The sequence below is a fragment of the Pholcus phalangioides genome, unplaced genomic scaffold (genome assembly GCF_987345545.1).
Source record: "Pholcus phalangioides strain wild (caught in Gottingen) unplaced genomic scaffold, Ppha-v1.0 ptg000009l_1, whole genome shotgun sequence".
NCBI classification, from domain to species: Eukaryota; Metazoa; Arthropoda; class Arachnida; order Araneae; family Pholcidae; genus Pholcus; species Pholcus phalangioides.
Window position 1 is genome coordinate 9120626 of NW_028301602.1, and position 26067 is coordinate 9146692.

Consider the following 26067-nt stretch of genomic DNA (forward strand, 5'->3'; position numbering starts at 1 on the left):
TGTATAAAAAAAAATATTGCCGAACTTAAAACATGTAAAAAAAATAATAAATGGAACTATCCCAAAGAGTCATTAAAGGAAAGATAATCTGTTTTTTTTTTGGGACCCCTCGGGGACCCCCTTATTCATTTTTTTTTTGTTCTTCTTCGGTGTCTGTGCCCCCGATGTGTCTCTGAGATAAAATACTTTGTGTTATGATGACGGTGGTAAGAACAAGGGAGACGACGCCTTCGGGGTAAATATGTAAAGATGAAGAAGAAGAGAGATGTATATTATGTAATGTGTGTACATTCCATTGAAAGTATTTTTTTTCCTAGCAGATTGTACTTCCGATGGGCCACCGCCGGTCACCTTTGTGAGTGAGCGAGTCTCTCCATTGCTGACAATTTTGTATTGGGGGCAATTATGAGGATCGTAATAATTATGGGGGACGGGGATAGGCTGTTTTTTTGCCTTCATTTATTATCATTTTTTTTTGTTATAGATATATTGCATACCGATTAATAGCCCAAGGTTCGATACCTTGTCGTTTCCTTTTCTTGCCTCTCTGATACTTTTCTGTACTGAGAAGTACACCGTTGGGAGAAAAAATTATTGTATTTCAGTTAATTAGACTCATTAAATTTAAATGGTTTTAACTGCAATTTTTACTGGTTTATGTTTTATACATTATAGAGAATTCACGATTATAATTAGTTTTCATAATAATTTTTTCTTGTTTATAAAAATATGAGAAAACATCCAATAGGATACTATTTATTCTGTATTGAAAAGTACCATTGCGCAAAAAAAAAAAAAAAAAAAAAAAAATTGAGTAGTTTTTTGTTAGACTCATTAAATTTTAATGGTTCAATTAAAATTTTTCTGGTATATATTGAGTTTTATATTGCAGTGCAATCATGATAAATTCTCATGAATTTTTTTCTTGTTTGTAAATATGGTAAACAGGGCCATCTCAAGAGCATCGTGGGCTTCCGTGCAAATGGTGTTCAGGGGGCCCCCATCGGACAGCTAGTTCACATATCAGCTCTGAAAAAATCATACTTCAGTTCCGAATTTCATAATTATAGGCTCTTCTACGCATCTGAGGCTCCTGGGCCGTGCTCCGATGAGCCCGTGCGTTAAGAAGGCGCTGATGGGGTAAAAAAGGTCTAATGAAATTGATTTTCAAACACCATTGTTAAAAAGTTGTTGTCATAGAGATCGGTATTGAATTGCTATTGTGGAAAACTTTTTAATGGACTTTTTTTAAATTAAAAAAACTCCCAAACACCGTGATTGTGCATAATTTTTTATTGAACTTTTATTAAGAAAATGAGCTAAAATTTCAAATTGTTATCATATCAATTGTAACAGTAAATCCAACTTCTTAATATTTCACGGTTTAAAAGTCCAGACAAACATTCAGTTCACCTAATGAAATCAATTTTAATATATCATTGTTGAATAGCAGTTGCTGGTAATATTTATCGAATATAGAATAATGAAAACCCGTTTTGTCCAGAATTTGCTATAAAAATATCACAACGAAAAAGGAATTTAAAAAATCAATTGTTGCTTCAATTATCGAGTTTTGAAAAATTTCGGAAATTGTTAATATTGAATAAACTGTGTAGGTACATTAATTTATTATTTTAACCGAATTTTAATTAAGGAAACTTCTGAATGATTTAATTTCTATCATGCAATTTTTTATATTTTTTGGTTTAAAAATTTGAAAATCCAATGTGTGAGAGAGAATCAATATTTAAAATAATTTTTTTAGAATCAATATTGTAAAGGATTCGTTATGAATCAACGTTAAAAATCAATCGCGTTAAAAATCAGTATTGAAAAGTAATTGTTTGGAAATGAACAGTCATATTCAGTGTTGAATAGCCATTACTGAAAATCATTTAAAAATCGGTTTTTAAAAACCATGCCTTTGTTATTTTATTGATTATGCAAGCTCAGTTAAAATCCTCTATTGTTGAGAAAGCATTATTCTCTGATCGAGAGAGTTTGAGCTACACATTTTGAAAATTATATACAAACGTGCCGTACACGTCAATTATTATCATTCATTAAATTTTAAAATTTCCAGTTCTATGTATAATGTCAAGAGAAAAGGAATTATACAAGTTAAAAACTATAATTACGCTTACTGATCGCAACCGATAAACTTTATTGCCAAACTCATTGTTATAAACTATTAAATTTTTACTATTTGAATTCAAAGAAAGACAATTATTAAAACGGCTTATAACTATTGTTATTACAAGTTGAAGGCTATTATTTAAATACCTTAAACTTTTACAGTTCATAATAATCAATAGTAATCGATCATTGTAGGAAACCGATAACCTGATTAATCATAAAAGCTCAAGGGCAATTCAACTTGGTATCGGTTTCACAATCAAATTCAATAGGTTTCGTATTTATGTATTACACAATACATTTTTGATAATTATAACAATATCATTCGAATATTAATTTCATTTCAAACACTCATTGTCGAACAAGATGATAATTTTCTAAATCCAATCGGCAATATAAATTCCATAGAATTTCATTCCAACCATATAATTTTCAAAGAAAAATAATCTTTAATTGATATGTATGTCTGATTAATAGTGAGCATAACAATAGAAAATCGTGACTAATCTATTAATCAATAAATGAAATTTTAAACAATTATAAATGGTATTTAATGATGCACCACACATAAAATTTATTAATTTTATAATTAATTAAATTAGATACTACAGATAGACTGTGGAAATTTTTTATACTTGTTTTGATGGTTTTTAATGTGATTTATATAATGAAATTCAATTATTTTAAAAAATGCTCAGTGTTTGAATTGAAGAGAAAAAACATAATGAAGCTCATTTACAAGTCATTTTGCTTATTAATGGATTTTTGTTGTGTACGATGCCATTTTCATTTATTCTCTTTGACTTATAATCTCTTTAAATGCTGAGAGAATTAAAGTCTGAGTTAAAAACTATGATGCGAATTTTAAAAAAAAAATCATAATTAAATGGTAATTAATTTAGAACAATAATTATATATACGGTTATATTCGGATTAAAGAAAATACAGGAGAAATAAAAATATGTGTTGAAAAAATACCATGGCCTTTTTAGGAAAGTGTTATACAATGATAAAAATATAATTAAAAACTGATATTTGATGCAATATATAATATAATAATTAAATAATTAATTACAGTAAGATAAAATATTGTTCTTAAATTTTAAATATTCATTTTAATCAGAATAAGTTTCATTCTATTAATTAGGTATTTTATTTCATTTATTAATTAAATTTTTTGTTTACAATGAAAACATGTAAAAGTTCCCAATATATTAATTCCTTACTCAATCGAGAAAAAAGCAAAAATATTGTTCAGAAATTTCAGTTATTTATTTTGATTAATATAAACACAATTAATATTAATTGTATTTTTCATTTAGTTTTTTATTTCATTTATTAATTACATTTTTATTCAATTTTCATTTTAATTATTATATTTTTTTATTTTATTCATCAATTATATTTTAATTCAATTTTTCTTCATTAATTGTACTAGTTATTAGATTAATTTTTAGTTTAAAATATTGTAATTTAATTACATTTACAAAATTAATTTTATTTAAAGACAAAAAAAAAATTCCTTGAAAATTTCAATATTTAAGCCAATAAGTTCAATAATGAATATTTAGGCTGATATTTGATCCCATTCATTATTATCATTATTTTTCATTAACTGAAGGGATAGACAAAACGTAAAAGCAAAAAGGTTGGGGGTAAAAAAAAAAAAAACCAAAATAAAATATATGAATAGGCGTTTTATCAAAGAGGAAAATCATAATGGCTATTTTGTCGTCAGAAACTTCGGCCAAAGTCTTATTAATTGCACCAACAAAATAATAATAACAATAATAATAATAATAATAGCGGGTATGGATAACATGGTCTCGTAAGGGTATTATACAAGTTGTCGGGGAGGGGGGGGAATGTTGGGGGTATCGATAAATAATCGAAGCGATTAAATGCTTCGGAATTGCCAGTTTTCGAACCTTCGTAGGTTAAAAAAAAACCAAGAAAAAAAAGATTCCTATCTCAAGCCCTTAATGGTTTTGGAATTATTCCCTTTGGTCATTGTTATCAACATTATTACACGCGGCAAACGACCGGTGTGGAAACAATAATGGCTGATTCTTATGCAAATGATTGACGTACACACATACTTGACGTGAGCGAGTCTAGACCGGGAGGGGGGGGGGCAATAACTAAAAAATAATAATAATTAAAGGGGCCTTGTAATGTATAAGGGGATATTATTATGAAAGTTGTGTGTGTGTGTGCAAATGGTTTTTATTTTACGAGGACTGCATTTAATGGAAAATCACGCGTGAATTGAACAAATCATTTCGAAAAACGTGCTAAATTATTTTAAAAAATAGCGGTATTTATTCGATCTTATCGACATTTATGTAACATGCGTACGATAATAAGAAGCTTATTGAAAGTTAGTTTCAAAATACTTGGATATAATATATTTTTCTTTTTTTCAATAAAACGGGTATTTATTAAAAGATTCTATCTTTAACCACATTTAGGTCATTTTATTTTGAAAAAATAATTGAAAAATTTTTTGGAATTATTTTTAAACTTACTTTAACTTCTCTTTATTATTATTAAAGTTATACTTTTTTCTATAAAAAAAGTCAATTTTTTAATGATTTTTTCAGTATTTATTAACGAAGTTTAAATATTAATATAAAGTAGAATCGCGTTATAAAGAACTCCAAGAGACCGGAAAAATCACTTCTTTCGTAAAAGAATTCCAGGTTTTTGGTGTTCCTATGTAAACTTATCTGGGGGATTAGAGAAGTGTTCGTTAAAACGAGATTTTTTTCGCTATAATGGTATTCGTTAAAACGGGATTCAACTGTATTTCATCGTTTTTATTAGTACCGATCAGTGATTTATTATTACTAGAGCCCGGAAAATATGCAAATACACAAGTGCAATTGCATATTTTAGCACTTTTTATATAGTTATTGCGTATAAATGCATAAATTTTAGAATAAGTGGATATTTTTAGCATTTTTTCTATTAATCGCATTCCACTAATTCGTTTTCAAGATTACTTTTGTCTTTTTATTCTTCAAATTCAATCAAATTTCTTGAGTTTTTTCAAGAAAATATTTCACAATTGAGTATTGTTTATTTTAGTGCACAATTTTTAGGCATTTTTAAACGCATATTTTTGCACCGCTAATTGCAAGATTTCTCTTTTTTTTGCGCATATTTTTCATTTTTACTGTGTATTTTTCTTTTCTCTTAGGGCATAACTCTTTTCTGCATTTCATTTTCTCTTTTCTGCACTTTTTTCAGCATTTTTAAATGCTTTTTTTTCATTTTACCCATTTTTTTTCAACATTCCTATGTAGCATATTGAAGAATTTTCGGAGCATATTTTTATTTTATGTATATTACGGTATTTTTTATTATATGCATATTTCCGCATTTTTAAATTGCATATTTCCGCATTTTTAAATTGCATATTTCCGCATTTTTAAATTGCATATTTCCGCATTTTTAAATTGCATACTTCAACATTTTTTATCAACTTTTCCATTTTCTTGCACTTTCAAATGCATATCTTTTCATTTTTGCGTATATTTTCCATTTTTAGTCCCATACTTTAGCATTATTGGACCATATTCCGCAGAGAAATATGGATGAGGTGCATGTGTATTTTAGTAGCATTATTGGACGAATTTCTTCCCATTTTTCGTGCATATTTTTGGTTTCATGTCGTATATCTCAGCATTTTAAATTAAGATTTATCTTATTGGAAGAAGCGCACTTTTTAACACATATTTCAGCTTCTCTTAGTGCATATTTTACACTTTTTTTAGCTCATGTGATCTGGGCTCCAACTATTGCAAACATCAGATGAACATATTTGAAAGCAATACGTTGGCCCTGGTATTGCTTTCAAAGACTTGGGCAGCCTAATTTCTGCATAGCCCAAGCCAGGGCCTGTAAATTTAAGTAAAATACATTTACTGACTTCAGCCATGGGGGGATCTGAAATGCGTATTTTTTATCATGATTTCCCTTAAAGCAGTGGTTCTCAAATCTCTGTCGGGGACATCGCGAAGAGTTGGCGTATTATTGTGTGCCCATTCAGTGCTATAAAATGCGATTTTTTCCTAGACTATTATGAACAGCCGCGGATAAAAGATGACAAGGTCTAGGGAAAAGCGGGTGGGAAAAAATTGAGAACCGCTGCTCTAAAGGCAAATTCAAACCTGGACGGCTAGAATTATTTTCTGGTTTGCCTATTTAAGTCAAGATTATGTGCTGAGAATTGGTTTTCTGATCGTTTTGTCTGTAACTGCAGGGCACATACTGACTGAATAGGCACATACCCACCATCAATGAAATACGGACGAGCAGTGCCTTCTTAACGCCCAATCCTCGAATGCTGAGTCCTCGAGTGCTGAGGGGAACTCATGAAAAAGAGACCTGGTAAAAATTTTCAAGAGTAAGCATGGAAATTGATAAGCAGGGAGACATTCTTAGCCCGGTAGAGGCCTCAGAAAAATTACTTTGCCCGGTTTTTACCATTAAGACGGCCCTGCTGATGAGAGACTATAATGGTGAGAAGTTATCTCGTGGACCATCACCTCAAATGATGACATTAAATGTTGTTGAAAAAGGAAAATGTTTCAAAAAGTTGTTCATAGACTTACTTGTGTTTATGTTTTCTGGAAGCGCACTTGAAAATTAAATTAGAATATATCAGTATCTTCTTGCTTTCAAGGCACTCAAACTGCATGCCGATCGAGAATCACTGTCCTATTTCTTATTTTAAAAGCATTTTATCCCCAAAACAACATACGACACCCTAAATTGCCCCAGCAGACACTATGGGAATCACATACTAGCCCTTAATAATGACAAAGGCTGCTAGAACTCCATTTGTTCATGTTTGTTTCAGAAAAATTAGTAGTAGTATAACCATCTATGGTTACTGTGTATGTTTGAATATACATGATAAATACATGGTCAGAAAAAAACCAGTGATGCCAATTCCTTTCCGCATTTTTCTTTGGAATTTTAAAAAGTACATTTTTCTCAGCGTCATTTTGATACAAAATACAGCTGTATAAGTACAACACTTTTTTTTTAATCTGGAAAGAGTTGACTTTTAGTCGGTGTAATTTTTTGAGGGCTCCTGAAATTTTCCGTGTTTAGAGATTTATAAAATCGCACCAAATATTGAGAGAATTGGAAGTGGAACTCAAAGTAACGACTATTCGCCTTCGCTAAACAACATTTTATCTTTTTTATAGAGAACAGTAAAATCAAGACAAACTGTATATTTTACCCTCGATTAAGCATTTTAGCTAGTTAAAAAATCTACTCTAATCAATTAAATTAATGTGTCGATTTACTGTTTCAATTTAAAATGTGCTAATGACACCAACTTGCGTTTTTGTGAAAGAGAAAAAGTATTCCAATACATTTTTATGGGAAGGGGGTCAATTATAGAGAGTTAAATTCAATTTCGAATCATTATAATACCAAACTCCGGACAAAAATTCGAACCATAAGTTGCCAGGAGGTATATAATGGCGTATAATGACTTATACATTAGTGAGAAACAATAGAGTATGATCCAGACTGACTATACACGGATTATATAATACCTCGTAAAAGTTTTATCAATCTCATAACAAAAAGAACTTTCTCTTAATAGTTAAAGGGCGTGGACTGTGAGAACTCAATCACGTTTGGTCATTTGGCTATTTTTCTTATCCTCTCTATATAGTTGACCAGGGACTTCCCTTCCCGTCCGTTAACATTTTTTTTCCTATCGCAGCATTTTCCTATATAAACGGAGATAATTTCTACAGGGCAAGTATTCCCAAAAAAGAAAAAAATATATAATTAATACCCTTTATACATTAATTAACAATGTTTACTCCAAAGAACACACAAGATAGAGAGCCCTACAGGAGCAAAAAAAAAAAAATCATGTTAATAATAATATATAAAAACCCTTCCTGTTGTGTCATGTTTCCCTGTGGCCTCCTATTGTTTTACTAAGAGATAGCGAATCATAATTTTTTTTTACGGGTTATTATCGTTATTATTATTATAATATTTTTTTCTTATCCTTAAACTTTCTTTAGCCCTTTAGGGGATTTCATGCAAATGAAGGCTTTAGATCGTTTAGCGCCTCTTATCTCTTTTTTAGACAATAAAGATGATGGAGGTAAAAGGAAAAATAAAATGGTATAAAATATTGCCATGACCTGAACATGAACAGCTGTGAGAGTTTTCTTTCGTATCGCGCTTTTGTAAATGTGTCAGATCATTAAGAGAGAGAGAGAGCCATTTGTGGTTTTATATGGGCAGTGTTATACGCTCAAGAATTTATACGTGTTTTGACGTACTCAAGTAATTAATATGGAATGATAACTTTTTTTTTTATGGAGCATAATTTAAGACAGTAAAATTTCAATTTTGTTTTATCGTTTCTTGATATGTAGGTCCTATTATAAAATAAATATTGAAATAAAAATGAATTTATTAGTTTCTAATTCATTTGATATTAGACCATATTATAATCGTAATCGCTTTTATTGATTGACCTTATGGAAATCGTAATTGATTTTTATCAATTGTATTTAATAATCTGCGTAATTCATTTATTATTAGACCTTACTGAAATAAAACTGTATTTACAGTGAAACCTGTCTAATGATGGGGTTACACTATATAAGTTTGATAAAAGCTCATTTATAAAACTTAAAAAAAATCCAACCAATAAGCATATTGGTTATATTTGAGAAAATGCAACTGATGATCTTATTGGTTGTATTTTCAAGTTTTATAAAATAACTTTTATCAAACTTTTATAGTGTAATCCCATGCCTAAGGCCGGGATTACACTATAAAAGTTTTGTAAAAGTGCTTGTATAAAGCTTGAAAAATACAACGAATAAGCTGATCGGTTACATTCGAGCAAATGCAACCGATCACAGTTCATTGGTTGTATTTTTCAATTATTATAAAAGCACTTTTACAAAACGTTTATAGTGTAATCCCAGTCTTACACGCACACTGTATGAGACGGAAACTTCTCTTAAACGGAATAAAAATATAGTCTGTTCAATGATTAGTGCTTTGATTTGCACCTTTAAAAAACGGAAATCTGTCTAAAACGGAATATTATTTCAGTCCCTTGACGTTCCGTCTCGTACAAGTTTCACTGTATATTTGATCTGTGTAATTTAGTTTAAGGGGGTTGGTGTGCTCGCAATTTTTCTGAAACAACACATTTTCGAATTTTTAAAATATTATAAAATTTTCTGCGTGTAACTGTGTTCGAGGTTTTGTTCTACATGCACCAGAAGTATTTGTAAAATATTTCAATATAAACTGCTGGCAGGCATTATATATGTTAATGTTTTCCATTAAAAGGCTCTGTCCTCAAAACTCAGTTTTTTTTTGTCTGATAAATAACATTGTTTTCGACCTGTTCTTTCTGTAAGTGTAACTTCATATCTGAGATTTCCGCAACTTTTTGTAGAAGGACGTGAACAAGGTGACAATGGTTCTTGGATGATTCGGAGACCAAGGATAGGGCCATATAAGGCCACCTAGTGCTGCCCAGGGTAAATTTGAAACCAGTGAAATGGGCCAGAGAAAAATTTCGGTTTTACTCAGATTCTCCGTTTCCGACCTACCTGGAGCAGTTTAAAGCCGGGTTTTCCTAGGAATAGAATTTCTGCGCCGTGTTCACGCTGAAAACGCTGATTGGTTAAAAACTTGAAATTCAGGTTGATTTGACCAATCAGTTTTCACGCTTCACGCGCTGTAGAAAAACCTGCTTCTCTAGGAAAAACCCGGCTTAAAAGAACAAGCCACAACCAATGCCTATTTGGGGCAGCGGGCAACCCACTTTATTACGCAATTGTCTGCTCGTTCACAAGCTAATTCCACGTGGTGAAACTGAGGGTAGAATTAATCGAAGAATGTTACCGCATGATGGCGAGGGACCAACGAACATCCAACTCTCGGGGATTTCGCGAGATTTCTTGAGGAGCAAGTTCATGATAAACGACATCCAGTGGCCAGTAGAACAGCGGGCCTACAACTACTGAAGACCGACGCCGACAATCGAATTGATATGTGGAAGCTGGATGACTGATCAGATGATTTACTGCGATTCGAAATTTTATATTCGCTATTGATAATCATTAGATTTAGATTATTGACAAATCATTCGATTAACTGACGATGGCTAGATTCTTATGGGAGGGACAATTTTGATTGTCTATTGGCGTTTGTTGTTTAGATTTTAATCATCTGTTATATGATTTCAGATTGACGCTCGTTTTTATATATATTTTATTTTTTGTTGCCGTCGTCTGAGGCGACAATGTTTTGTTGTTTATAATAAACCTTTCTTGATACACCCGTCATCCGGGAACGCTTCGATATCTCTCTGAGATGGGAAGCGGGGTGTGTCCGGTTTCCAAAGGTAAAAGGCCAGGAGAATAGATCCACCCATGCCCTGGGAATTTCTAGGAGCTTAAGTCCAGAAAACACAGTGAAAGAACTATCGGAAATTAGGAGCAAATAGCATGGAATGACTAGCCCCATTTTCAACTATATCAGGCTGTTGAGCGGCTGGAAATACGGTGGAGCCCTCACGAAATTAAGATCCAACATGCTGGATTGAAAATTGTACAAGTTCATCGTGATTCGATGATGGCATGATGAAGATTCGTTTGAACGCATGGGTTCAACCAGGGAAGAAATAACTCCTGAAAATTTTCACCAGCTGTCAAATAAATTTTAGTTCAAAAACAAAACATCCGATGTTTGGTGGCGATAGATCTTATCATAATAAAAGCATTTGCTTTCATTGATTCAAAAAGGAGCCCTCAGCTTTAACTTAGTATAAATGTAAATTTTTGAAACACTTTGGAGAAAATTATTTGTTTTCCAATCTTTTCGCGGAGCACTAAAAACTCTTTGGCGGAGCAAAGTTTGGGAACCCCGGCTCTATATAAATCAGTGTTTCCCAAAGGGGTCAATATCGTCTCTTTGCGGGCGATAGAATGGCCCTAGGGAGCGGTAGAAGCTTTGGGTTTAGTACAGGGTCCTATGGATTGGCTTGAGTTGGGGGGCGATGGAACAAAAACTTTGGGAATCAATGATGTAAATCATTGAATATTAGACTTAATTTTATAGTGATTCGGAATTGACTTTTAACTTGTCATACTTAACATTGTTTTATATTCATAAAAAATTTGAGATGATTTCAATCTGCATAACTGATTTAATATGCTTTGGTTTTTTCTGAATCCGTTCATCAGAAATTGTAACGTCCTAAAGCCTGATTGTCAGTGTAATTAGTGTCTTGAACATATAAAAGTACATATAACTTAATTGTTTCTTCATCTCTATATAGAAACCTTCATTATAAAGCAGAAAAATTTTGTTCTTATTTGATCAAATGTTTTGATTCTAGAGTTTAAATAAAAGTTTCGTTATTTACTTATTCAAATTTAGATTGAGCATTCATTTTTTTTATTGCATTTTAAACTAGAATTGTTGCATAAACTCATATTTTTTCTCTCCCCGTTCATCTTCGGGAGGTATCATTACCAATTGATCAATGACTATATTGCATTATCTGGGGAAAAGTTGCCGAAATTATTCTAATAAGTGGGGAAACTTTAGCATTGCTTTTATGAGAGAGATTTTTGGTTCCGGAGATTTTATTCGTATAAACGGTGTATTTGTTTATCCGTTATCCAAATAAGTGGGGACTACTGTATATCAATTTGATTGTATTCATATTTAGAAGACAATTCTATGAAAGGATGCAGATACATAGAGAGAAAGCAGACCATTTTTACAAGTTTGAGAAGGTTCGGGGGACCCTTTTAAATTTCTAAAAGAAATGTCTTATGTTGCATTGCTAACAACCGAGACCATGTTAAACCATTAATAGGTTTGCCAATTACAGAATAAAACGAAATATTGACTGAAGCAGAAACTAAATTCATAATGAGCAAACATTTTATAAATGAGATGGATCTCTGTGACCCTGGGCTAGGCGCGGATCCAGAAAGTGGGTGATCATATCTCCAATATAAACCAACAATTGACTCTCCCGACACATCGTCCTGGGTCCGCGCCTACCTTGGGTTAGAGTTCGGTGAGCTTCCCTCTTGTGTGTGTGTGTGTGTGTGTGGAGGGTTTTATGTATGGCTGTTTCAACATCATGAGGTCCAGAGGTAAAGCGATGTCCTGGGGGCCCATACTTAGCTGGAAGTAACAGTTTACATATTTATATACTTACATTTGGAAATGATAGTACCATACCTCATCATGTACCTCCCCCCACATTGGATATGTGACTCGGCCCATGGTGACGTGGGCCCGTGGGTTAAGATGGCCCTTGTTCTATGGACAACTCTGCTGGATTCTGAAAGTAGTAACATTTTCTTGCACCATGTTCCATTTGAAAGCTCTAATTCTTCACAGCTCTTCGTGAGCCCCCTTTATCACTTGTCGTGGCTTCCCTTTCGTCTGATTTTCACCCGTGGCCTCCTAAGAGTAGCCTATCCCAGAACCACAGGAAGGCTGTGTATCCCCAGGATGAGAACCGTTGCGTTAAGACACCATTAGATGGAGGGAGAAGTTGAATCTATACCGTCGCCTTGTTTTTTATTCTTAGACAATCGAAGATTGTGGAAGGGCTTTGGACTCAGTTGACGGAGGCTCTCCAACTGACAATACTGAAGCATGAAATAAATTTCACAACTTGGCGAGAAAATGAGAAACAGAACGCCAAAAACGAACTTATTAAAATGTAACCGTATCAAGTTTTTCTGTTAGATATCGCAAATAGCTCAACCGCATTTGGTATGATACGATAACTATTCACTGTAATATAAGTGTATTATCATGCATAATTATACCATACCGCTAGCAAAAAAAAAAAAAAAAATCACCAGCAAAAAAGACGATTGTTCTTCCTCTTTTTTTCCCCGATCCACCGAACTTATCAGTAGCGTATACATTATTACCTTCCCCTCAAAGTCTTATGAAAGAGTTAAGGATCCGAACCAGATTGCATTATAGCTTAAGGTAAAACGCAGGTTTGAAGTTCGTCCTCCATCTTGACCCGCTGATTGTTCTTACCCTGATTGACCAAGCCCTAACAACAACAGCAGCAGCAACAGAAAAAAAAAGATAAGTATTAATCGATGATCCTCGCCTATCGATCAGAGCCAACTGATATCGGTTAAGCTTTGACAACTGAATTGATAGATGCAATAAGAGAGAGAGAGAGAGGAAAGAGAGACAGAAGCTTGTTTCGCACAAGGGTGTCTCGAAAGGTGTGGGCAAGAGCCAAGACGTTAGAATAATGAAAAAAAAAAGGGTTAAGTTTTTTTTGTTTTTTACCGCCCAGCAGTTGTTGGACGCGATGCTTTGCTATTTTTTTTTTTTTAAAAAGACAAGAAGAACTAAAAAACCGCTAACGAAATAAATCACGCTCTGAGGCAATAATAACCGGTGACAGAATCAGTTTGTGCCGGGATTAGAGCCAAAGGTATTAAGGTGTAGTCATAAATTCTATCTTGCAAAGAAGAAAATAGTTTAAAGGATAGAGGTATAAAAGAAAAAAATACACCCCTCCTTTATCTGTCTTATATTAAGCTGAAGTTGGAAGAAAAAGAAAAAAAAAATGTCAGCCATGTTTTCAATCCTAAGACTTTTTTTTTTACCATTTCTCCGAAATCCATTAACTAACTTTTACTCTTTTCCTGACGACATTGTGTGTGGAATGTGGATGGAAAAATTTAGATTAGAATGAAAACATGGATTTCTTTGTATATCGTTATTACTTTTTCAAGACCAGTGACGTCTTGGTGGATTCCCACCCATGCACGGCCCGGGATCTGATCTTGATAATGAGATTTGGTACTATGATTTTCGAGTTTAGGTACAGTAGATTGCAGGGCCGCAACTAGATACTTGGTCACCCGGGGCACGCGCGCATTTTGACGCCCCCCCCCCTTAGGTTTCAGAATGAATTTTGCGCCCCCTCGGGTCTAGCGCAAGGGGCACGAGATCCGCCTGCTCCCCCCCCCCCCCAGTTGCGGCCCTGGTAGATTGTCGGTATTTTCGAGTGTGGAAAGTTCGAGGTTCCGGATAATCCGAGGCGCTGTGATTTTTCAAAATTCCCTCTGAAAACCTCTGTCTCCAGAATGCATTTTATTTGATTTCAGTTGATTCTTCCTACAGATGCGAGTACTGTCATGTCATTTCAGTTTTTAGAGGGGGGGGGGGGATCTTGATTCCTATGCTGGGTTCTTCGGTGCAACCCTTGTCTAGAATTTTGCCACAGCTCAACTCTGTAGTAAATCTATAGAGAAAAAAAATAATCGTACTGATCATATCGGATTCCAGGAATCCAAGGGTCCCTGTCAGCTAATCGTATAAAGAGGCCATCGATCTTGGTAGCCCCAATCTTGATTAACTATGCTGTTGAATTAAGAACAAAACAGGTAGGAAAAAGTACGAATACATATTTGTGAGGGCCCCCCCCCCCGCGCAACTGAAAGTGGATTTGCATTGTATTTCGGGATAATCCGAGTTTTCAGCAATCCGACGTAGTCTCGGTTCCGTTTACCACAGATTGTTGGGAATCTACTGTATGTAAATTCGAGTACTTTCAGCTTAGTTGGAGCCCCCAAAACATCACTTTGTCCAGCCCCCCTCCGATCACTTGTCCCCTCTCCGATTTTTTTGAGACTACCCTGCTTATGATTCCCACACGGAAATCTGAGTTGTATCCCCTGGTATCAATGTTATTACTTTTAATAAAGTTTGGGGGAAAAAAAGCCCGTGAAAGAGGAAAACCTGCTCTAGAATCTGTGGAAAATTCCAGTCTAGGGCTCTCCGTCAAATAATATAGAAGCCCTGATTAAAAAGCCTTTTATTTTAGCAATGATGAGCCGAGATATTAACTATCTGTATAGTATCTGTATTAATAAAGCTGATTTCTCAAGGGAGCACATTTTTCTACACCCCCTCTTCTTCCTAGCTTCTAAAAATAGGGGGAAATCCTACTTTAAAAAAATGACACTTTTGAGCAATGTTTCCCGAAGTGAGCAATATCGCCCCCTGGGGGTGAGGGAATGGTTCAGTTCGCAGTAGAAGCTGTGTTTTTAGTATAGGATCCTATGAGAAGATTTGAGTTGGGGGCGATGAGAAAATTTTTTTCTAAGAAAGGGAAGATAGAACAAAAAGTTTTTTTCAGAAACTATGGTTTAGAGCAGAGGTCTTCATCCTTTTTCTCGTCGCGAGCACTGTCTGTATCCATCATCAATATCGGTAAGTTTGACAGACGAATGCATGGAATCAGGATGATTTCAATTCCAGAACGCAATTTCTACAAGGTAATTTATTTGCAAAGTTGATTAAGTACTTGCGAGCACGAAATGGGGCACGAGCATCGAGCACTCTGGGTACTTAACAGAGCACCGTGGTGCTCGTCAGCAACGGATTGAAGATGCCTGGTTCAGAATTTAGTGGTTTCTACTGTGCGCGCTGTGGAAAGGGTTCGTAAACCCACATCGGAAGTGTCCCAAAACTTTTCTCTTACGTTATTGAAAAATGCTATATCTAACTCCAAATACAAGATATTTTTACACTCAGTAAACACACTAATCCCTGACATTCAGTAAACAACAGTCAATAACTGTATGAAAGACAGACGGGGGGGGGGGGAATATTGTTGCAGCAAATGACGTCACAAGATGATGGATAGGCAATATCCCAAAGACCTACACCAAATTACCGCAATCGCAATACTCATATTTGCTTTTTTCTGCACTTCCCCGAAGACACGTTATAGCCTCCATTAAAAGATTGAGAGAGAAAAAAGAAAAGTCATTATAATAACTGGTGAGGAAGTAGTTGTGCAAACACACGTAACGCTTTTCTTACAAATTCATCCTTAATAACACTTTGAAAAAAAAAAAGAAGAATATAACAAAATTCAATAAATTAAACACCAGACACACAAAAAGGAAAAAAAAAAAATAGAAAAATAAATAAAAACACCACTTAATACTCAACACTGTCCGACGTTACCAGAAAGGTAGCCATGTATATAAACACTATCCTGGATAGTCTTAAAAAAAAAAAAGGAACAGCGTGTTATTAAGAATAGCCAAGTCGTGAACAACATACAATGCTGTTGAAAGAAGAGGAAACAAAATAGCCCGTCATTTAGTATTAGCAGAGGAAGAAGAAAAAAGAAAACACGAGCGCCCTCTCGAGTTAATCGTGTTGAACTTTAACACTAAGGTCGTGACGGTAGCCGTGCCTTTCCTCCTCGTGTTAATAGCAATAGCGTCTTGTGTGCTGTTATTGTTGGTTTTTTTTCTTTCTATTTTTGGCTCGCGCCCTCTAGTGTACGTGATCAGTAGAAGCGTTTTTTAAACAGTAGTCTCCTTCGATAGAAAATATTAGATATGTTAGAGCCAGGGCCGTCTAAACAGTGCCATAGCACCCCCCCCCCCCCCCCAGGAACAGTGGAATAGACTGGAAGTATCAGCTTTACAATGAACCATTTTCAGCTTCGAAAATCAAAGTACCATATCTCATCACCGTGAAGGACCCCGGGCCGTGCCTGGGTAGGCTCATGAGTTAAGATGTCCTGGTTAGAGCTGGACGTTGTATCTTTGGTAAACGCTTTGAAATCTTTCTCTGAAATGTGAAGCAAAGTGTGTCCAGCCCTTCAATATTCAATGCATCTTTGGAGCAAACGGGATTCACAATAACAGAAAGTGTTGGTAAAAATGAGGTTGGGGTCTCAAAGTTAACTATGGTCTATGGACACAATGCTACTTTTTCGTTACATCTCGACGACCCCAGTACGGGCTTTCCGGCCGAGTATCTAAGACTGAGGGAAGGTCATCATGCAGACTGCCGATGATGAAGGCCAATGTATGTACGTGGTTGACACTGTGGCACGACCATTTCAAGCAACGCACACTTTAAGCACGACCGAATAGGCAAAGTTTAGATTTGATTAGAAAGGGCACAAATGGGTGATAATATTATCATTTAGAATATTGAAAATTTTTCAACATAACGTACATTTATATAATCTTTGACACCATCCACTGTTCGTGCCCGAGTTGCACAGTGGTAAAGATGCTCGTCTTCCACTATGAAGGCTAGCATCAAGCTACGTGAGTTCGAATCCGGGCGTAGAAGTAAGTACTTTTCCTACCGAGCCTAGGGAATCCACCGCTGGAGCCTTAATTTCAAACTCAGCTCCACTGGTTGGAAATTGCCGTATGGCGATATATGACCGGAGTTGGTGTGCGGTGTATAAGCATCCACTGGGCAGCACTTTCGTCGTATCGCGCTCATTATTCATCTGCATCGAGCTATTAGGACACAGCGAAACGAAATAACATAACGGGAGTTCATCCGAACCATTCTCCTGCCTCCTATTTTTCGAACTATGAGTGAAGTGTAATGATTGAAGATTTTACTGTTGTAGGCCAGTGGCGAAACCTTTTAACGGGGACACCTCGAAGTTGAGAACCACAGAAAACCAACTTCAGCCGGACGCCACTGTGGTGACGGTGGGGTGCATCTTACCACTGCAACATTCGGGCGCTGGGGATCAAGTGCTGGTCTTTTTCTCAGTATCTCTGGAACTGTAACATTTGTCATACTTTTTAGGGGAATTTCATAACTTGAACAGCGTTTTGTATAAAGAAGCAAATTTTTCTCTCAAATACAGTAAAATCTCGATACAACAATACTCAGGGGACCGTGGAAAAATGATCGTCGTAGAGGGATTGTCGTTATATCGAGAGGTGTTAGTTAAAAATTACATTACAGTAATTTTCTAATAAGACTTGAAAAAGTTGTAGATGGATTAATCGTTATATCGAGTATCGTTGTAGTGGGGTTTCACTGTATTACAAATCCTGTGGAGCAGTGGCTCTCAAAATTTTGACATCCACGGCTTTTTTTGTGTCCTCCTTACCAAATCATCTCTTTAGCCTCACTGATGGGGTTTTTACCTCATTACCTGGGTTTTCCTTTCCCTAAATTCATCCGTGATTTCTTGTTCGGAGTTTTATTCGTATGTGGCACTCTTTGATGATTATTTGCCCGTAGCTCCTCCTGGTAATGATTTAGTTTAGTAATCACTGCATTTAACTTCCCTTAAGCTACTGGTCATTTGAATGCGGCTCTCTTGTAATATAGTTATGATTTACTTACAGCTGCTGTCTTAGCTTCTTCGCACTGGTGACCTTCCCCTGCCCCCTCCCCGGTCCATCATCTAAATGATCATTTACCCATGGGTTCCATGCGATAAAGGTAATACACACGTGGAATGTTACCTACATGACTATGCATCAGTGATTGAACAACATCAGACCCGTTGCCCCTTCAGGTATAACATTCCCAGAACCGTTGCACCTTCGCAATACAGATCATTTACCGCAGCGCCGTAGCCTCGACAGCCATAGGCAGTACAAATTGTGAAAACAATAAGGTAAAGTCTGAAAAATTCTCGGCCCAAATCTCACGAATTCCTACGCTGATCTCCATTCGGGTTCACAGCAATGACCTCGGTCCGATGAAACGCTTTTAAGTTTTGCGACGACAACTTTGAAAAAGCACTACTGTAGAGTTTTCTAAATTACCATACAATCAAAGAACACTTTGATCAAACAATAAGGCAACAAAGGACCGCTTCCGATATGATATAGCCAAGGGCATCGAAAGTATTTTAAGATGCGGGCAGGGATTGATTTCTGTATGGGCAAGTGAGGCATTCTAGGGTCTTTTCATTTTTAGGGTGCCAAAATTTAAATATGTTCAAGACTAACTAAACATCTTTGAACCTAGGTCAGGCATCTTCAACTTGTTGCTCGGAGCACTACGGTGCTCCCTGAAGCACCCCTAGTTCTCTATACCTGTATCTAATTTCGTGCTCGCCAGCACTTAACATCCCGATTAAACACCTTGTAGAAATTGCATTCAAGGATTAAAATCATCCCGATTTTTCGTGCATTCGTGTATCAAACTTGCCGTAAGAGTGCCGTTCTTTCGATAATGGGTACAAGCAGTGCTCGCGACCAGAAAAAGGTCGAAGACCTCTGCCCTAGGTCAAAAATGTTTAGTCCCTCCCTAGAGTCCCTCATTGTGAGCCCCTCCCCGCCCCCCAATTTTGGAGAATTTGATTTCTGAATTAATTCTATGGGTGCTCGAACACTCACAGCCGGCGTCTATACTACTCGTCATAATCTCTCCCTACAGTATTTACGGTACATATTGGAATCTCTACCTGTTTCTAGGAAAAAAATCCAGAAAACCCTTCCGATAACCACCATTACAACTTATCTACCAATGATGATGGTAATAAAAGGCAATATTTACATATACTCAACCATTTTGAAAAAACGCCGCTCTATAATCTTCAAAATCTGCGTATTGTTCTCGAATACAGACGCCATGTTGAAGGGCCTCTGATTTGAAGTGTAGATACGCATTTCATTCGATCCATCCATCTTTCGATCAAGAGAGAAATACGGAGGCGGCAATGGGTGACCACCTGCCCAACCAATTAGATAACTCTAATTGAGTTATCATCAACACACGGAATGAATAATAATAATAACAACAACAACAAAATAGTTAACAGGGAGTGACACCCCCTCACGGTTTTTACCAAAGTGTAGTGTGTGTCGACACAATGTAGTTAACGCTTTTTACTCTCTCTCTCTCTCTTCCTCTTATAACATGGTTGGTTGGTTTGTTAGCCATAGGCTAGGCTGAGGCCTGGGTGGGCGTGCGTACGGCCCATGTGTTAGTTGAGATCGAAAGGTACCAAACCGTGACCGAACCTGCCCTCGTTGGTACCACGTGATCTCTCTCTCTCTCTCTGTCTTACATAATAAGAAAGTTCTGGTAATGCCACTTACCGCAATATATCCGCGCGTGCGGATATATTGCTTTTCTTTACTTTTCTTTCTTATTCTTAAGATTTGTTTCTTATAAGGATTACGCCCCGTAATCACGTAAATTTCTTTTTCTTGAATGATCGGGGGAGGGGAAGGGGAGGTACAATTTCTACAAGAGACATTTGAAATATAGGAAATTTAATGTACGTAAAAATAAATAAATATATAATATTGAGAGAATGAGTTTTTAAATATCATTGAGGAAATTTACAAATAAGAAATTTAAGCTCATAAATATTGGGAGCGCCTCGCTGGAATTCCTTAGTGGGGAGGGGGCGGTTTCGGAGGCCTTCATCAAGCCTAAACGTTATAAGAAATTGAACTGTTTTTCGTCTACGAATCGTTCCGAAATTTTTGACCCGATGAGGGTGGGTTCGGTATTTACTTCGAATCAGCATGTTTTATGCACACATGCCTTTTTTTTAGGACCGCCTAAAAAAAATGGGCCTCAGGCTCTGAAGGATTAAATTTTTTTTTAATTATTTTTTCGATAACTTTACTAGAGAATTGATAATAATTGGCTCGATATTAGAATTTGTCGTATTAGGAGAGGGCATAAGCACCGGAAATTCAGGACTCTGGCTGTTTGAGCATTCAATTAACTTTGTAGGAGGGGGGGGGGCAGAAGACCCGATAATTTATGAATATGTAATGAAACGCACTCTCCCCCCCCCCTCGCGTACGCGCTCGAGTTCCATATAGATTGACAACTCCCAGTCCTCAATGATTCTTTCTTGTCCAAACCCCCTTGTGGGGGGGGGAGGGGTGTTAAATTTCTCGCACCGAGTCCTTGCTATCCTGACATAAATTCCCCACTCCAGGACTTGTATGCTTTTGACGTCTCTGTCAATCTTACTACCTCACCGAACACCAACTTCGGCCGCATCACATTACACAATTTACTGCCGTTAACGAATTGCGTTGGAAATGAAGGCGCCATCTATCGGTGGTCGCTTCAAGCTCGTTAGGGGAAAATATCTTGTTATCTATATTCTTCCCCCGGTATGAACCTGGGACCTGGTGGTAACCTTCATGGTGGTAAACGAGCATTTCACTACCACGCGACCACTCCGGCGCCCAAAATCAATCCGACCGAACAGGGTTCAGAACCCTGGACCGTTAGGTTAAACGGCTAACGGTCCACCTGTCAATCCTGTAAACCACGAGTCAAGTACACCATGGCTCCCTGTCTGAAGTGGTCATATATCCACGATTCTTTCATTGCAATTGTCCGAATATCTGGCTAAATTAAATCCCCATATCCTAAGTGCGCATCGGTAATCTTGGAACGACAAACTTTCAAAAGCTTGGTGGAAGAACCCATGGGAGCCCAGCAACGCACAATCCGAGAACCACTAGTCAAGGCCTTGTCCAAGAAGAACATATATCTGTTAGGAAAAAAAATTAATGATGACAGAAAATTCAAAATCAACGAATATAAATCACATCCAGGCTTCCATTTCCAGGACCAGTTCTTTACATTTTTGAAGTGAAAGCGAATGATATTTGGTGATAAAAAATAGCCCACCCTTTCAGTTGGAGCCCTAAAAAAATCGCCTCCCTTTAGTTGGCGCCTTAAAAAGTCGGCCCCTTTGACGGCCGCATAGTCCGCAGGATTCAAGATCCGGCCATTTTAATTTCAGGCGAGGCCAGCAAGGCTATTTGATCTGGAAAGACGGACGGCATGAAATGAACAGAGGCCTAGAAGGGAATGGGGAAATTCCATGACAGAAAAAATGTATCCAACAGGGCTGTGTGAGCCCCAAACTAATGCGCGTGTCTTTTTTTCTAGCCCACTCGAAACAAAAGAAATTTTTCATTCAATGTTAATCTATTATTAAAAAAATACAGGCGTTTTTTGATCTCGAAACTTGTTTTGTTTTTCGGCTAAAGATGATTGATTTAGTTATTGACGGATTAAAAAAAGCTTTATATAAGCATCTGAAACTCACTAACAGCTTTTTAAGGATTATAAGGAGGATAGTAAACTCGTATTAATACCAAAAATTCGGATTTTTCTTGCTCCTTCTCGAAACAATAGATAGATAAATTCAAGGACGATGAACTTCTTGGAACGCTTGATTTAGTTGAATTGAAGATCATTTAAGTAGCGGTTTTTGTTTGGGAAGATCAGATGACCATGCCAAGTAATAGTTATCCTCCCTGTTTTTACAGAAGAGTGTTCATGAAAAATAAAGTGCTCTCTCACACACACTCCGGAGATAGGTATGAGCATTAGCGAGAAAAAACTCGTGAGATATGGTGAAAGAGATATGGAAGTAAAGGAAAAAAGTTATGTGCGATAGCCAGATGAAAATATACGGACCCCAGAGCATGCGCTATAAAAAAAAGGATGTACGAGAGATGGGCAAGTCCAAGAAAGAGCGACGAAGACACGCGCAAGAAAATACTCGTGAAAGATGTCCTAAGTCAGGTGTGAGAGATGTGGGAGAGATGAAAATTGACATGCGCAAAAGATAAGTATCATCATGTCTGATCAAAGGCACGGGAAAGATTGGGTCAAAGACACATGAAAGCAAAGGACAAAGTGTGCACAATCGACAAAATCATGCATGAGAAATGAACAGAGAGAGATATGCAAAAGAGAAGAGAGAACGAGAGCATTTTTCAGAAAAAGACACCCGAGACATGTGTCATACGCGAGAGATAAACAGAGATGTGTGAGCTCCATAGACCGTGATGTGAGAGATGAGTATGGCATGTGCGAGAGAAGACACTTAAAGGAGTGGGTCACAGACAAGCGAGAGCAAAGGACAAAGTGTGTGTGTGCTAAAAATGTGTAATAGAAAGGCAAAAACATATTCGAGAAAAGAAACGTTAAAGATGACCAAAATTATATGAGATAGATGGACAAATAGAGAGACGTGTGAGAGATGGACAAAAGCATGCGCGAGATGTGCAAAAGATGGATATGAGCATGTAGAGAGAGCAAAAGATGGGTATGAGCATGTAGAGAGAGCAAAAGATAAAGCGTGAGTGCGAGAGAGAGAAAGAAGGACAAAGACATGAACAAAAGCATGCGCGAGAATGGACAAAGAGATGTGTGAGAGAGGAACGAAAACATGTTTGAGAAAAGACATGTGAGAGATGTTCAAAGGCATGAGAAAGATGAAGAAAAAGATGTGTGAGAGATGAACAAGAAGATGTGCGAGAGATCGACGAAAGCATGCGAGAGATGGACACAAGCATGCACGAGATAGACGAAGAGATGCGTAAAAGATGAGCATGAGCATGTGGGAGAGTAGGCTAAAGACACATGAGAGCAAAACACAAAGTGCGTGTGCGAGAGAGGGACGAAGAGATGTGTGAGAGAGGGCGGGGGGGGGGTATGAGCATGCTCGAGAAAAGATACATGAGAGAGGAGTGCAAAGGACAACGGCATGGCGCGAAAGATGGACCAGAATATGCTGTATTCTTATTCTAAGGATAAAAATGTAGCGAAATGGTTCTGTGTTTCTTGAATCTGAGTGATGATAATGGCGCTTTTTGTGATTCTTCTAATTCCTCTTTTATTTATTATCATGGCCGATATACAATACGTACATCAAAACTACGTTGCAGAAATGATGGGGATGATGATGATGGCGATGATAATGATGAGCTCTTGAAACATCTTCTCGTCCAAACACGTGACTGCTCATCGTAAAAAGTAACAAGGAACAAGAATTTCTCTCTCTCGATCTCCGTTCGATAATAAAACGCTATTGAAACGCGCCTTTTTGCTTTATCGGAAGCGTGACCAAAATACGAAAAATATACGTGCATATACATATTACTCTCATACACGCGCTGTCTGGTCAATGGAAGAAAGAATCGATTCGGTAGTTACTATATTATTATGTATAACTAAACTACAGCTGAAAAACAAACAAAAAAAAAAAATAAAACTTTCAGCGCAGTTTTCAAAATAGAAATTTATTGATGGTAAAATTAGTTTATTTTACGTATAAATAGTATTCAGAGTACGTATATTATTAAGATAACTATGAGGACACAAACTCAAATAATCTGGGAATATTGCCATCAACGAGTGAATTCTAAATATTATAAAGATAATATAAATGTTTTGATAGTTATGTTCGAATATCTAAGCTCGATGAATTTTTGCTGTTTCTGAATGACATTTTTGGTAATAATCCTCCAATCACAGTTTTAGACGTAAGTAAACCAAGGCTAGATGGTTTTGTTCAATTATCCTAGGACCCAGGGCCGTAACTAGAGGAAGGCAAGTGGGGGCAACGGCCCCGGGAGGCAAAATTCCGGGGACGGAAATTTTACGTGGAAACAAAGAACACCATTACAAAATTATCGAATTTTAAAGTTGTGGGAGTGGGAAAATAATGTTTGCCCCGGACTGCAAAAATCCTAGTTAGGGGCCCCTGCAAGGACCACCCTTGTCTAAACATCGGGGGGGGACTCCCTGCACTATAGCATAGTGCAGGGAGTCATACAAAATTTCTATTCTATATTTTCTTCTGTGCTTTTTTCTGGAATGGGTCACACGTATGTCGGTAACCTCTTAAGAGCTCCAACGAGTCCGTGGCGCTGCTTTTGAAACAGCTAGCCTAGAGTAGACCTAGTCTTTAGAATATGGACTGAGCCATCGTTCGGTTGACTAGCCTAGAGTGATGTTTATCATTCACTGGGGCCCCCTAAAATTAGCCATACGAAGCCGCACGACGGGCAGACATCGTTATTGCCTTTTCTAGCCAATGCAATAGCCATCGGGCTACAAAGAATAGTCTCCAATATTTTTTTCATAATTATATTTGCACCAATATATCTCAGTGAAAGAGAAGTCTGTCGATGAATCATATGGTGGGAAAAAAGTGCGAGTACTTGAAGAATCCAGTAAAACCAGGGCATCTTAACGCTTTGCGAAGGGACCCGTGTCCATAGTGGAGATTTACATGACGAGATCTGGCAATATGATTTCGGAAAGTAACAATGTGTGAATAATTAAACTGCAACTCCTTCTAAGTAAGTACAGGTCTTCCAGAATACCACTGTGCAAGGGATGGGGGGGGGGCAATGATATTGAGAATCAGGACAACACACAAGTGCACATTTCGGCATTCCCTTGTATTGTTGAAGAAGAGGTTTTAGAATAAAATTTGCTGGTCCAGCGCCCGGGGCACGAGATCCGCCTGGCCCCCCCTGCCCTAGTTGCGGCCATGGTTGTGCCGTAAGTGTGTATGTGTGTTCCTAACAGTCTGGATGGGTACCTAGGGTTCTGTGTGAATTATAAGTGTTGTCATTTATACTTAAAATTTTGAGTTCTCCATGGTGAGACTTTTTTAACGAGAAGATCAGTTCGCATTCACGTCTCAAAGTTGGAAACCTCAGAAACTTCAGCCAACCCATCAATGTAGAGGCAACACAGGGGTCTAGAGATCGATCTTATTTGTAAAACTTTTGTTCACTATAAAATAATTTACTGGAAAACAAAAATCAATTCAATAAGTAGAAAGGATCTCGCTCCTGGATAACGCTGGGGACAGGAGGAGAAAGCACAAGGAGAGTATATGGTTCAAAGGGGGGGGGGGGAATGGGTCAAAAAATGTTGAGAAACACTAGTCTCAAAACCCATCAAAGGTTCCGTGCTAACTAAAGCGTTGGAAATATCTCTGGAATTATACAAACGAACGTTGTTTGAGAAAGAAAGAAAGAGAGAAAAGAAGAGCCCGTAGCAGAGATAGGCCCCGATTTCGTTCCTCAGGCCTCAATCTTCATCGTCATCTTCACTCATCGAAGATAATGAGAATTAATGGATGGGCATAATATACGGGATCTTAGCCGATCTACTTCATATACATACAAGCACGTCAACCTACCGAGTGAAAAAAAAAGAATCTCGGTTGCATCTACTTCTCCTCTTGTTATTTCTTTTCTCTCTTCGCAGCGTTTATCGATGCTTTTAATCGACAACAAGCTTCGACTCGAC

At 36.9% G+C, this 26067-nt stretch overlaps 1 protein-coding gene across 3 annotated transcripts in view; it reads right to left on the minus strand.

Moving 5' to 3' along the window:
- The window catches only part of LOC149081711 (uncharacterized), a 472262-nt gene that overhangs the window by 168213 nt on the left and 277982 nt on the right, over positions 1-26067 (minus strand). The gene's annotated exons all lie outside the window — the stretch shown is intronic.